General features: G+C 42.3%; 1 protein-coding gene across 3 annotated transcripts in view; it reads right to left on the reverse strand.

Annotated features, from left to right (window-relative positions):
• Nucleotides 1-11,743, reverse strand: part of NLGN1 (neuroligin 1) — a 596,375-nt gene extending 584,632 nt beyond the window's left edge. Inside the window, exon 1 of one of the 3 annotated variants that reach the window (XM_005309651.5) lies at nucleotides 10,942-11,743. The gene's annotated coding sequence lies outside the window, so the exon portion shown is untranslated. The remainder of the gene's footprint in view (nucleotides 1-10,941) is intronic. The other 2 variants (XM_065557743.1, XM_065557746.1) reach the window with 2 other exon arrangements.
• Between the last annotated feature and the right edge of the window lie 1,285 nt (nucleotides 11,744-13,028).

Genomic DNA, 13,028 nt, shown 5'->3' on the forward strand with positions numbered 1-13,028 from the left:
GACGCAGCAGGTAAACAAACCGGCCTGGCCCACCAGGGGCTTTCCCTGAGCAAGCGGCAGCCCTAGTTTGAGACCCACTGGTATAGAATATACATTTACAGAGGAGTATATCAAAGCTATTAGGTTGTCCAGGGCGTCTCTGATTGCGTGATTCAAAAAAATTGCCCCCACATGCTCAGATTCCTTTGCATGCCAAGGAGATTTGCCACCCATTGTCTTGATCACTCTACTAGTATGTTTGCAGCCTATTTCTCCCCCCTTTACCTTATTTATTTAGGCCATGAGCCTGCAATGATCTCCGTGTCAGTGCAGAGTCCGCTTGCCCCAGAGCTCACTGCAGGAACAGGTCCTTAGAATGAAAGCGCCTCAGGGTACAGATTGTCTTTTATTGTGGGTTCGTACAGCACCTCACACAATGAGGTGCTGATTCAGACTGAGGCCTCTGAGTGCTCTGGACTACAAATAGTAAATAATAATAAGTCCAGTGAATAGCTTTTCTTCCATAACTGAGAAACTTCAATTTTCACTGTACTGCCATTTTAACAATAAAATTGCCAGCTGGCTACGGCTTTCATCTGCTGTTCAGCCACTTTTAACTTTAGTTTTCTAATAAACATGCTTAATTGGAGGCATTCGGGGTTTTTTTTCCTAGTTCAGATTTTTTTCTTAATGGAATATAAAAATTAAATATATCAGCTGGAGGTGAGGCTTTACTAAAATAAAAGATAAGTTAATTCTGCAGTAGGAATGCTGAACAAAAAGAAGAGAAAGAAATAGTCAAAATAAAATACCGCCAGCTCATGCAGGGCCTTTAAGATTTAGCATACACTTGCTTTTGTTTCTCTTAACTTTACCTTTACTGAGTTTTGGTAATTAACAATATGAAATATTAAGAAACAGATCATGCACACACACGCATCATACTTCATTTGAACACTTATTATGTCTACTTTAGGATGAGGTACAACGTGGAGCTGTCAAGTGGTGCCATTACCATAGAAACAGGAATAAACAATGACACCCTCAACACATTAAAATGACCACTTTGAAATATCTGCATTCATTTCTGTTAGTTTAGTGTCTCTATCTATTATTTCAAGACATAACATTGGATTTCTTTGTGACCTCAAAGCATCACAACAGCAATCTAAAGGGTAAAACAAAAATCTAACAATAAATGAGTGCAGGTATCACTGATGACACTTCTAGGCAATATCATCATCATCATCTTATTCACCATTAGTTCACCATGTATATTTTACCACCCATGTTGCAATGGTGATCCTATATCTGGTTCACCTATGTACAAAGGCATCCAAATCTTTGTTTGCCAAGATGCTCTTTTGCCATACTCTCCAAAACTGTCCTCACGCGATCGGAGTTTGGCCAGTGACTTGTCCTTTTTGATGACAAGACAGAGGTGCAAGCAATTCAGATCTTTGTAGGTTTCCTTTTCTTTCTTGCTCTGGTCATACAGCATTGTGTGCCAACTTCCTTGCTGCAGAGATTGAGGCTTGTCTGTCTCTCCCAATTTGGCAAGATCTTGATGGTGAACGTCACAGTGCCCTTCAAGAACAAGCCCCCCACCTTCCACGGTGCCCAAGCTCGAAAAGTGGAGAAATACGCCCCTCTAGCTGAAACCTTGAGAGCTGGGGTTACGAGGTTCAGACACACATGCTGATGGTCGGAGCTCTAGGTGCATGGGACACCAGTAATGAGCGAATGTTGAGAGAATGCAGAATCGGTCAGCACTATGCTCGGCTGATGCGACAACTCATGGTGTCGGACACCATCAGGTGGTCAAAGGACATCTACAGACATCGGCAATACCAGGAGGGATGAGCTGGAGTTCCAATGAGACATCAGGAAAGTAACTGAAATACTTCCTTTATGGATTGTATTTTCTAAATGGACAATCTACCCTAAATACTCAATTACTGAGGGACAATCTTCACTCATTGCTGTATTTGCTTTCCACAACCAACTCTCCGTATAACTTTTCATGAGTGATGTACCCAAATACTTGGATGCTAATATCTAAACTGTATTGTTAAATGTATTCACCTAAATTTGGGTTATTGCTGATTATGCACTATATGTATCTTATGACTTTTAAAACAAACTTCGTATTTGTCTATAATCTAAGCTATATCTAGATGCACAGACACTCTTTTCTTAACCTGTGTACTATATAATTTTTTTAACATTAGCTTTAATAAAAATTTTAGCTCTGTTTGTTTTGACAATGGGGGGCATGGATCAGCATTCACTGTTGTATTCCCCATCAGTACTCAGCCAGGGCCGGGGAAGCCAATGATACAACCAGCAGACCAAAATTTGGTGATGAATCCTGGTCACGTGCCATCTAAGGTACACTGTGCATACCCTAAGAAGTTTTGACAACAATAAACACAGATTTCCTGCCCCCAACTATGAAATGGGGATGGCACCGTCACATTCTGTTAATGTGTGTGCAGCAGGATGTATGTTGCAGATGTCAGGAGTGAATGTGTCACAAATGGTATGCCCAGGTCTGAAGTGATGCTTGTCAGTTGTGCTGGGGGTGCTGCCTGTTTCAATCCACATGTAATCTATGTGTTCCATTTTTGGAAATTAGTGAACAGCAAGGATCAAAACATTTGTATTAGGTAACCTAATTACTATGGGTCCTTTGACACCAAAAGCCACAAAAGCCACAATGGCATATGCAGCATGCAGAAGCGGCCTTCTGTCCACTTCCTCTTGAGTGTTGCAGAAGTCTTGGGCTTCTTCACACCTCTACTGGTGATGAACTTTGCACCACTGGAAAAGTCTCCAGCAAGAAGGAGTGTTTGTGTTGGGTGTGCTCCCATGCGCCCAGGTGCAATCTGAATCATATATTCACAGAGGAATTTTACAAGTGACTGTTTCTTGGATGCCATGTTTAGAAACTTTTTCCATGGAGGCAGGGGTCATCCATCAACTACCTGGTATTTCTTGCATTCAACCTTAGATCTTGCCCTGCACTGTCTTTCTGCATTTTTCCACAGTTACTGTTGTGATATCTGTCAAGGTCTTTGATTACAGAATTAATTTTGTCAAATCCTTGTAGGACCTGCCTCAAGTACACAGCAGCCAATTCAACAAATGTGTGGAATTTGTGTCTAGCCATCATTTGTATGGCAGCCATGGCATCTCTGGCGTTCCCTGTGGTTTCTTTGTTGAATGCTTTTAGCTCATGGATTCTTTCAGCTTCAGCTTCCAGCTGATGCCCTAATTAAGCCTTGTCTGCTCTTCTCCTTGTTTCATCAGCATGGAAGAGGGCCATAGGCACAGATCCTAATGGGTGACTAGGAACAGTTGCCATTGAAACATCATCTCTGCATCTTGCTAAGGGCAGGGCTCTGTGGGAAACAATTTCTGAACTGATAGCTGCTGTGACTGTCCCTCTCTTGCCAGACTTAATTTGCTCAGCAAATATTTTGATGCCAGATTTCTTAACTGGCCTGGAGAAGCTACGTGTCCCATCAGAATCAAGTGAACCTCTCACAAATCTCACCATTTGTTTTTCACCAACATCTGCTATTTTCATCCGAGACTATTGTACATCTGATGTTACATAAAGTCCAGTAGATATGTTGTTAAGCATCTTTGGCTGTAATTCTGGATCAAATGGGTTTTTCATATTGTTGATGACATGGCTGATAAGAGCTAGAACATGCTCTTCATCCCTCTTTAATGCAGAGGCAAGGACTTGTATGTGGACTTTGTCTTCATCACTACTTCTTGTTAGGCCACTTCTTTCTCTGACAGCTTTTGCATATTCATAATAGGAATATGTGTATTATCATCTCTAACACATACTGACCTGTGCATAAGTGTCACTGAATTGAAAAGCTAGCTTCTAGAATATTTCAAAGGCTGCATAGACATGCATAGGCAATTACAAATTAAAACCTTCTAAATGCTACCTTGTATATACAAAAGCTTATATGGAGAAGCATTACAATGGAGAAGCATTACAATAGGAATTCACATACATTTATATCTTCCCACTATGCAGTACAAACCGTGGGCATGCCATCTACTGTTACTGGTGCACAACCTTCACTATGTGTGCACTCTGGTCAGTAAATTTCAACTGAAAATATAAAAATCACTTGTGAGATACTTTAACAATTAACAATGAAATATGAAAACATTTCATGTTGGTATATTGCAAAATGTTCATAGTCACCATTTTTGCCAGTGCTAAAAAGCTTCATTTCTGGGGGGAGGAAAGCTTGCCCATGCAAAACCAATACAAATCTTTTACTACATTGTTGTTTGTAGCAACATTGTTCTTGTTTGACCAATAAACACCACATTAAGGTGTTGAAATTAATATAAACGGTAACACGGGTAGTCATAGTCACGTTGTAGTGTTCCTGGAACTGTGCAAAAAAATGACACTTTTATTTTGGATACCATTGTTTCACCTTACCTACAGGCTTATGGTACCATTTGACAGCTCCACATCATACCTCATCTAACAGACATAAAATAAGCTTTCAATGGTATATGATGGGGTATGTGTAAAGTGGGTACATTAAACTCCAAAAATATGGCCCTTTTTGGAGAACTGCTGCACGCCTATATAGGTCCCTGCAAAATGATATAGTAGTTCCATTGGATAACCAGGCAGTGCTGTGGGTAGTTTGACTCTTTTCCTCTCATCCTGTGACCATGCTTCCACCATGTGGGTTGGGGAGGAGGAGGCAACATACATTTAACTTGTAACCTAATAAGGACCTGTTCCAGCTCCCACAGAATTCAACACAAAGACTCCCATTGACTTCAATGGGAAGAGGATCAGACCCTAACTAAATAAAAATTGCTGGTATTTAAGAGTATTCAGTTATTTTAAGTTAAAAATAATGGCAGTTCCATTATGAAAATATAAAAACCCTCTAAAAAGCATCCTTCAGATGGCTTAATTTTTCTTACACTGTGTAAACATAGGTGCTACTATTGGTATTCCTGCTATTTATCCCTTTTTCATATAATGAGTTTATAGATATGAGAAACTGTCTAACACGTCTAACTAGTTCTGACTAGTTCAATACTGTATATTATAAAACGGCACTGGGAAACCTCGTGTTCTCACTGGCCAACAGTAGTGAAGATATTTAGCAGCTATGGTCCTGATTCTCCATAGCTTCACTCCTGCTTTATGCTAAAAATCAATGAAGCCACAGGACATAAAACAGTGTAATACAATGTTGACTCAGGTTTTACATTTGAGTTGGAATTAGTTTTGTTTCAAGCCACTTCACAAATATCAGTGTGCCTCCAACAAATAATGGATATTGACCAGGAAGAATTTTCTAATTATATTCAATTAGTAGCTATTATATTCAATTAGTAGCAATCTGATCACCACTAAATGCTGGCTATGTAATCTTCTCTCCAGTCAGGTATCTTCTTTCCAGCTTCCTCCCTGTTTCCTGTTCTCCCTTCTTTCTACTTTCATCTTCCCTGCTTGACTCTTCATGCTCTCCACCACCTTCCTTCCCCTAGCTCTGTCTCCTTCCTCCCACCTGCAGATGCATGAGCTTGCCTACCCTCCATGGGTTCTCTGATAGCAGTCCCATTATCTGTTCAGGAAAGGTCTCTACTCCATAGGGACAAGACCTCTGACTCCTCTGCCAGCATACACACCAACCACGTAATTCCTCCCTTCCTTTGTTTGCTTGTTTTTTCGGGTGAGGACATACTCCGAGGCTTTCATTTTGGAACTACATTTTAAGGTGGAAACATACTTGAAGAAGAAATAAAACCATTTCTCTTCATTTTTTCCTCAATTTTTACAAAGGGTCTTCAGTGTGTGCATGTGTACATCATGCTCGGGTGTCGCCATTTCTCAGGGGGTTGCACAATATGATTTTGGGCATAATTGTCCTCAGGGAACATGGACAGTCTTAAAACAATTTGGTCTCTCCCTACTTCCAAGCTATTTTATAATCAAAAGCAGAATCTTATTCCCTTCATCAGCACTTACAAAATCCTAAATCTGTTGTTTGACAAAATGTATGACCCCACTTAAATTGCCCTTCTTAGAATGAATGTCAGCATTTTGGCCCTCTGTGGCGTATGTTATGGAAGACACTGGTAGGCCAGCTTGTTTAGTCATACAGCAAACTACGGTAAGGACCCCACCATGGGCCATCGGCAGAGTCTGAACCCCGGACTTTCAGCTTGCAAAGCCCAGACCTGTAATACATGAGTTAAAAGGAGTAATTCCATTAGCTGGCAGCAGCAATAGGCTGTTATCCTCTGTGCAGACAAGCCACTAGAGGATGAGCTAGGGCAAAGAATAAAATTCCACAGCAAAAAGTAAGATTAGTGCTGCCAGATTAGTATTCACTCATAACACCACAATGGCATAAAGACCCCATATGCAGAGTTGGAACTGCCCCACCGCAATGGGGATACCACTGCCAGTATAGTATGCAAACCATCAGTATTACCCAGATAGGTGGGGGAATATGAATGTCTGAAAGGTTTCTGTTGTCCCATATGGTGGAGGCCACATTATCTATGGCTTCCATATCACGCACTATCTCTTGCTCAAACCAGGTTTATCCGCCCCTTGCACTTCCCTGGCCTATTGATGGAATGGTGAGGCCAATTTGGGATCTTGTAACCTTAGTGGGAGTTTTGCAAGATGTCTGCAAGGGGGGGTGTTCTGGCTCCATGTTTCCCATCTCCATGTTTCTTTCAAATAAGTCTATTTTGGAGAAGGTACCATTTCATTGTCCTGTATCATTCACTGCTTTCCTTCTCCAGATCTGTCCTATATATTGCAATATTTGCAATTTTTCCAAATGTTTAACTTCCACCTAGTGGGTTGTGCATGGAACCAGAAGTCAAGAAACTTGAGTTCTATTTACAGTTGCCACTGAATTGCTGTCTGACCTTCCATAAATCACTTACTTTTGGGGGGGCCTATTTTCCCATCAACAAAAGTGGGGATACTGATACTTACCCACAACTGTAAAGCACTTGGAGATTTTCAGATAAAAGGTATTATGTAAGTGCAAAGTATTATTAGTAACCATTTGAACATAGGTACAACAAATCAATGTATTTGATAATGAAAAACCTGGGGCCCAGAACTCACACTGCAGGGTATAAATAACTCCATCCTGTGATGTTACTCATATCAGGTCCCTGTAATATTGTTCTTCCTCTAAAAGATGTTCCCAGTGCTAACTTAACAACAAGAACAAAACGGGAAACTATATTTTACCTCTACCAGAAATTATGCCTAGAGATTTAATTTAGCATGCACTAGATCAGCAATGTTCTCTATCCAGTAATGAAGTACTATGTTGACCTATGAACTTGAGCAGTTGCCTGGAACTGACTTTCACTTTAGGAATGGTTATCATCACAGCATATGTACCACTGAAATCTAGTCTTGTTGCAGCAGATAGAGTGATTGTCTGAATGTTCAAGGAATGTTCAAGTTAAAATGATCAACAAAGTTCTGCAAACACTGACTTCATGATTCCATAATTAAATCACAGGCAAATGTAGAACAAAGAACTCCACAGCAAGCTTAACAATGTGAAGCTCAGATGGATATGCCCATTACAAGTAACCAGTTAATATTGCTAAATATTACTGAAGTTAAAAAGAAGGAAATTAAAAGAGTAGAATTAAAAATAAACCTGCCCTCACTGCAGGATAGGGGTGAGGTTTTGTTGTTGTTGTTGTTTTTTAAACCAGTGAGGTTAAAAGAGGGTGGCTAGCTTTTTTTGGAGTTCAATGGGTTGCATAGTAACTCATTTTGAAAAAAACTCTTTGGTCCCTTCCAGTCCTAAGTAAGGACAATAGGTTTGGGCCCAATGTTTCTGAGAGCATTCAGGTTAATACAAGTTCTAAAACTTTGATCCAAGAAGTGTCAGAGAAAATGTGGTAAGCCAAAAAAAGGTTGCCACCATATAAATCATGAAATGGATTCTGAAATCCTTATTCTTCCTTAGAAGCACCTTTACTCTGCCAGAAGTCCCATTGAAGACAATGTTATCAGAATCTGCACATACACATTTTACAGAAAAAATACAAGGTAATGTTTTGATTAAAAAATCCGTTTCTTTGACTAATTATATTACGTTCAATAGTAGCCCAGAGAACCATATGATGAATTGAACCTACTTTTGGAATCGTGTTTTTCCACAATGATTTGTCAATAACATGAAATGGAATTCCAATTGAACACTGTGTAAGATATACTTAAAATAAATAATCAAAGTTGCCTTATTTACAAGTGTTGTCTCTACCACCAGCTACAGATTGTTTTAAAGATTACTAAAGAGAACTGAAGGGAAACGTAGGTAAATTCAAGTCTTGTGCTTGAGCAATCTTTTAAAACAGCCAGGCTTCATTCTTCTACAATAGTGAGTTCCCAACCGTCAAAAGAGTGGCTTTAATTTTTTATTTCAATTTTGGATACATCCTAAATGCAAATGATGGATAAAAAAAACCCCAATCAATGAATAAAGAAAAAGGTGAAAATAAAGTCAAGGGAAAGGGATAACATGAAAAAGGAGCTTTCCCCTCAGCACTGCAGGAGCATTAATATATTCTGCTGGAAGACTGAACACCACAGCGCCTGCTTATATTTAAGAGGATTGGAAAAGCTAACGACAGAATCAGCAAGCTTACAAAAAACATTTACTACTTCTTTTAATCAAAACATGTAATCAGAAGGCCTAAGTGATGATTACCTTCTTCTTTCAATGTAAGTCACTGAAACAGGCTGTTAGGTGGACTTCAGCTCCTGTCTATGCCAAGGACAATGTAAATATTACAACGCTGAAAAGGTATGGTCAGGCATTACCCTTATTTCCAAATAAACTCTTCTCTGTAGGCTGGCCTGTTGCTAGATTACAATGGTTGTCTAAAATCAAGATCTATTCACTGAACTCCGTACAATGTGAGACCCACAGAAAGAAACATCCACCTTTTGTTAAGGACACCTTTATTACCAAGAACCTTTTAGTAATTGTTGAGTGTAATTAGTTATTCAGGGGATGCTGCAAAAGGCTAAAGTTACCCTTACTAGAACACAATTTATTTAGATTATTTATAGACTGCTGTATTGTTAGCATTCATATATTTCTTTGTTTTAAAAGTACAAAAACATTAAATCCCATAAAAAGCCGAATATTTCTACAGTTGGCTGCTAACTGAAATTCTTACTCCTCAAGGGCCATGTGTATCATTAAATAGGACCTGGAGAAACAAAAATAATTAGAACAAGTTGATCGAGACCGAGAGAAATCTCTAGTGTTTGAGAATGAAGAGCGGGCCAGTATTCTGAGTCCCACCCCATCCCCAGGTATAATGATGCCCTGATAGCACAGCTCTGTCCAGAATGAATGTCCAGTCGGTGCAAAGTCACAACCCAATTTCATTTAACATGCAAGGCAGGTGCTTTTCCATCACTCCCACCACACATGCTGCTGAGCCCGTACAGAACATTTTACATGTTTGGATTACATTCCTGGGGGAGAAGGAAGGTAACTGCCTAATAATGCAGCGTGCCTGAGAACTACCCGAGCCGGGAGGGCTGGGGGAGGGGGGGGGACTCTTGTCCTTACAGGGGCTTCAAAAGGAAATGCAGAAACTTTAGGGGGGGGGGGGTGCATGCCGGATTAGTGTAAAGGGGGGAGGGACGGGGCTACCCAACAGGAGAGCGTGGAGACTAGGCAGGGGCAGAATGCGGTTTCTCCGCGTGTGTGCTGGAGCTGGAGCGATCTCGCCTTCCCTTTGTGGCCAGATCTCTTCCCTCGCCTCCTCCCTGTGGGTATCCCCCCTCCCGAGTACGGCCTTTCCTGGCCCTCCTTTATCTCCGCTGCCCATTGGCTCTGTCTCCGGCTCCTTCTCCGCGCTGCAAAGCTGCAACTCACTAGCGAGCGCGCCGCACTGAGGCTGCGGCGGCCCCAGCACTCGCCTTGCGTCGGTCTCTCGCCCACCGAGGCTTTTCCTGACTCTCTTGATGAATCCCTCCTCGCCCGCACACACACACACACACACACCTCGGCTAGCTCTCCCCTGTACACACATGCACAGACGCACTCAGCAGCCACTGGACATTCAGGGGTCAAGCGATCATACGAGAGAAAGAGGGGGAGCCGCAGAAATCTCAGCGATGAACAAACAACGGAGGAAGGGGGATTTAGAGGAGATGAGATTTAGGGAGCCACCGGAGGGGAAGCCAAGAATTCCCAAATCGCCAAGGCAGCGGGCAGCAGGGCGGATTGACACTGGTAAAAGAAAGTCCCTCAGACTGAAATGACATACCAGAGTCTGGGCTGGAGCAGGAAACGTGTTGGTTACTCATGGAGATTGAGCACACACCGCAGAAAGATTCCCCTTATCCTCCCATCTGAACCCTAACATCCGCGATGCAGTCTCCTCTTGGTAACTCTTGCTAAAATGAACCTCCCAGTTCAATTAATTTGCTTTTAGTGGAGGGAGAACCTGCATTTTTCTTTTTCTTTTTTTTTGTTCCACTGTCGAGTTCTCCCCTGGGGAATTTTAACTACTTATCTTTCCTTTTTAAATGCAAATAAAGGCTTTTGTGGGCAATTTTCCACAGGGCTTTTCAGAAATACTGCCCTGCTCCAGAAAGTGCTATCAGGAGATTTATTTTAAAACAGAAGGTGGGTGTTTTAAAACAGTTACCAAATATATTCCAAACATGTGCACAACCAACAAACTCTTAGATATAGCGATGCAAGTAGCTGCGAATATCAATATTCACGGAAGAAAGCAACCATATGCATTATAAAAACTCAAAAGGACGAGGGGATTGCACAGAAAAAGCAAAGAGATCAGCCCAGCTGCTCTGAAAAAGAAGTTATTGGTAACCCATAGCAAATGCTGTGGCCTCAAATAGCTCACCCTTACCTTATCACTACTGCTCGTTTGCACCTGATCTGCAACCATAAGTACTTAGACGTACTCAATGTGAAGCTGAATTTAAGCAATTTCTTCATGCGCCTCTTTTATAGGCTCAAAAGAAGAATGTTATGACTGTCCTCTTCGGTATCCATTCGCTCCCCAAAGAATTCCCATTTTCTTGAAAGAGGCAAAATCATATATATGTCTACATACAAACGGGTACTGTAATATATCCAAAAAGGGGGGGAGGGGGAATCAGAGAGGTGTCACTACAAACTTGGCAAGCAAGACGTATCCACGGATTTCCTAGCAGGAATGCAAAAAAACTGATGCAAAATACAAAATTCCCAGGGAGATTTAGAAGCCAAAACGCCACACTGGAGAAATGCGTGAAAAGAGCACAAACGGGATGGTTGGATAAATCTTTCCTAGCTATATATCCGTCAGCAAAGTGAGCAATCGCCTCCCAAATCCGAGCCAGTGCAGCTGCTGCAGTTGAGTTGCTTTCTCTCTCCCGATGCTGCTGCTGCTGCTGCTACCTGTAGACACACAGACACACACAGACACACACACACAGGGACCCACAGCTGTGCAACATGCACGCTGCTGCTGCCTGTGCAAAAACGAGGAGCAGGTTAACCAATCAGCAACGTGCCTCCCTTTCCCTTCCTCCTCTGCTCCCTCACAGTGGGGCCTGGATTCTGGGGGGATCCCGCGCGCGCGCGTGTGTGTGTGTATGCGTGTGCGTCCTGCTCGCGCTCTCTCTCCCTCTCTCGTGTCTCTCTCACACTCCCTCTCTCCTGGCTCTAGACTTGGCCAGCAGCGGAGTGGTGGCAGCACTGAGGGTGAAGGGCCCAGACGTCAGATGTGACGTGCACCAAAGACACTGAGATGCACGTGAGTGAGGAGAAGCAGCAGCAACAGCGGCTGAAAGCCTCTGCCACTGAAAGTTTCCCCAGACCCGTTGGTCTATCTGACCACTTTCCCCAGCTTCCGCCCCCTTTATTTTTCCAGGCTTTTAACGCAGGAAACAGGACCACCAGGACAGGGAATCCATACAGCATGATGGGAGGCTGGGGGGGGAGTGTCTGCTTCAATTTGTCCCCATCTCTAGCCCTTTCTCCCCTTCTAAGTTCAGGAACAGAGGTTGTCCAACAGGAAAACACATCATCCAGCCAGTCAGTTTGTCCAATATGGTGTATTCAGAAAGAAAAAAACAGCTCTACTGATCACCACCTCCCTTCCCTTTTTCCAATTCTCTAGCTGCAGGAGCGCGTTAAACAGGCAAGAAAGCCCATCACTCACTATGACATATTCCAACATCAGGCTCTTCCCCTGCAATGCCCATTGCTAATGGTGGTATGTGTGTATTACATGTACACCCAATGCCCCACCTTATAATGACCATAATCAGTTCAGTTCCACACATGAGTGCCCGAAACATCCGGCCTCATCTTTCCTACCTCTTTTTCCAGTCGCCGTTGTACATTTGTCTGAGATTCATAGATTCATAGATTATAGGACTGGAAGGGACCTCGAGAGGTCATCGAGTCCAGTCCCCTGCCCGCATGGCAGGACCAAATACTGTCTAGACCATCCCTGATAGACATTATCTAACCTACTCTTAAATATCTCCAGAGACGGAGATTCCACAACCTCCCTAGGCAATTTGTTCCAGTGTTTAACCACCCTGACAGTTAGGAACTTTTTCCTAATGTCCAACCTAGACCTCCCTTGCTGCAGTTTAAACCCATTGTTTCTGGTTCTATCCTTAGAGGCTAAGGTGAACAAGTTCTCTCCCTCCTCCTTATGACACCCTTTTAGATACCTGTAAACTACTATCATGTCCCCTCTCAGTCTTCTCTTTTCCAAACTAAACAAACCCAATTCTTTCAGCCTTCCTTCATAGGTCATGTTCTCAAGACCTTTAATCATTCTTGTTGCTCTTCTTTGGACCCTTTCCAATTTCTCCACATCTTTTTTAAAATGCGGCGCCCAGAACTGGACACAATACTCCAGCTGAGGCCTAACCAGAGCAGAGTAGAGCGGAAGAATGACTTCTCGTGTCTTGCTCACAACACACCTGTTAATAC

This window comes from Chrysemys picta, chromosome 9 (assembly GCF_011386835.1).
Source record: "Chrysemys picta bellii isolate R12L10 chromosome 9, ASM1138683v2, whole genome shotgun sequence".
Classification (NCBI taxonomy): Eukaryota; Metazoa; Chordata; order Testudines; family Emydidae; genus Chrysemys; species Chrysemys picta.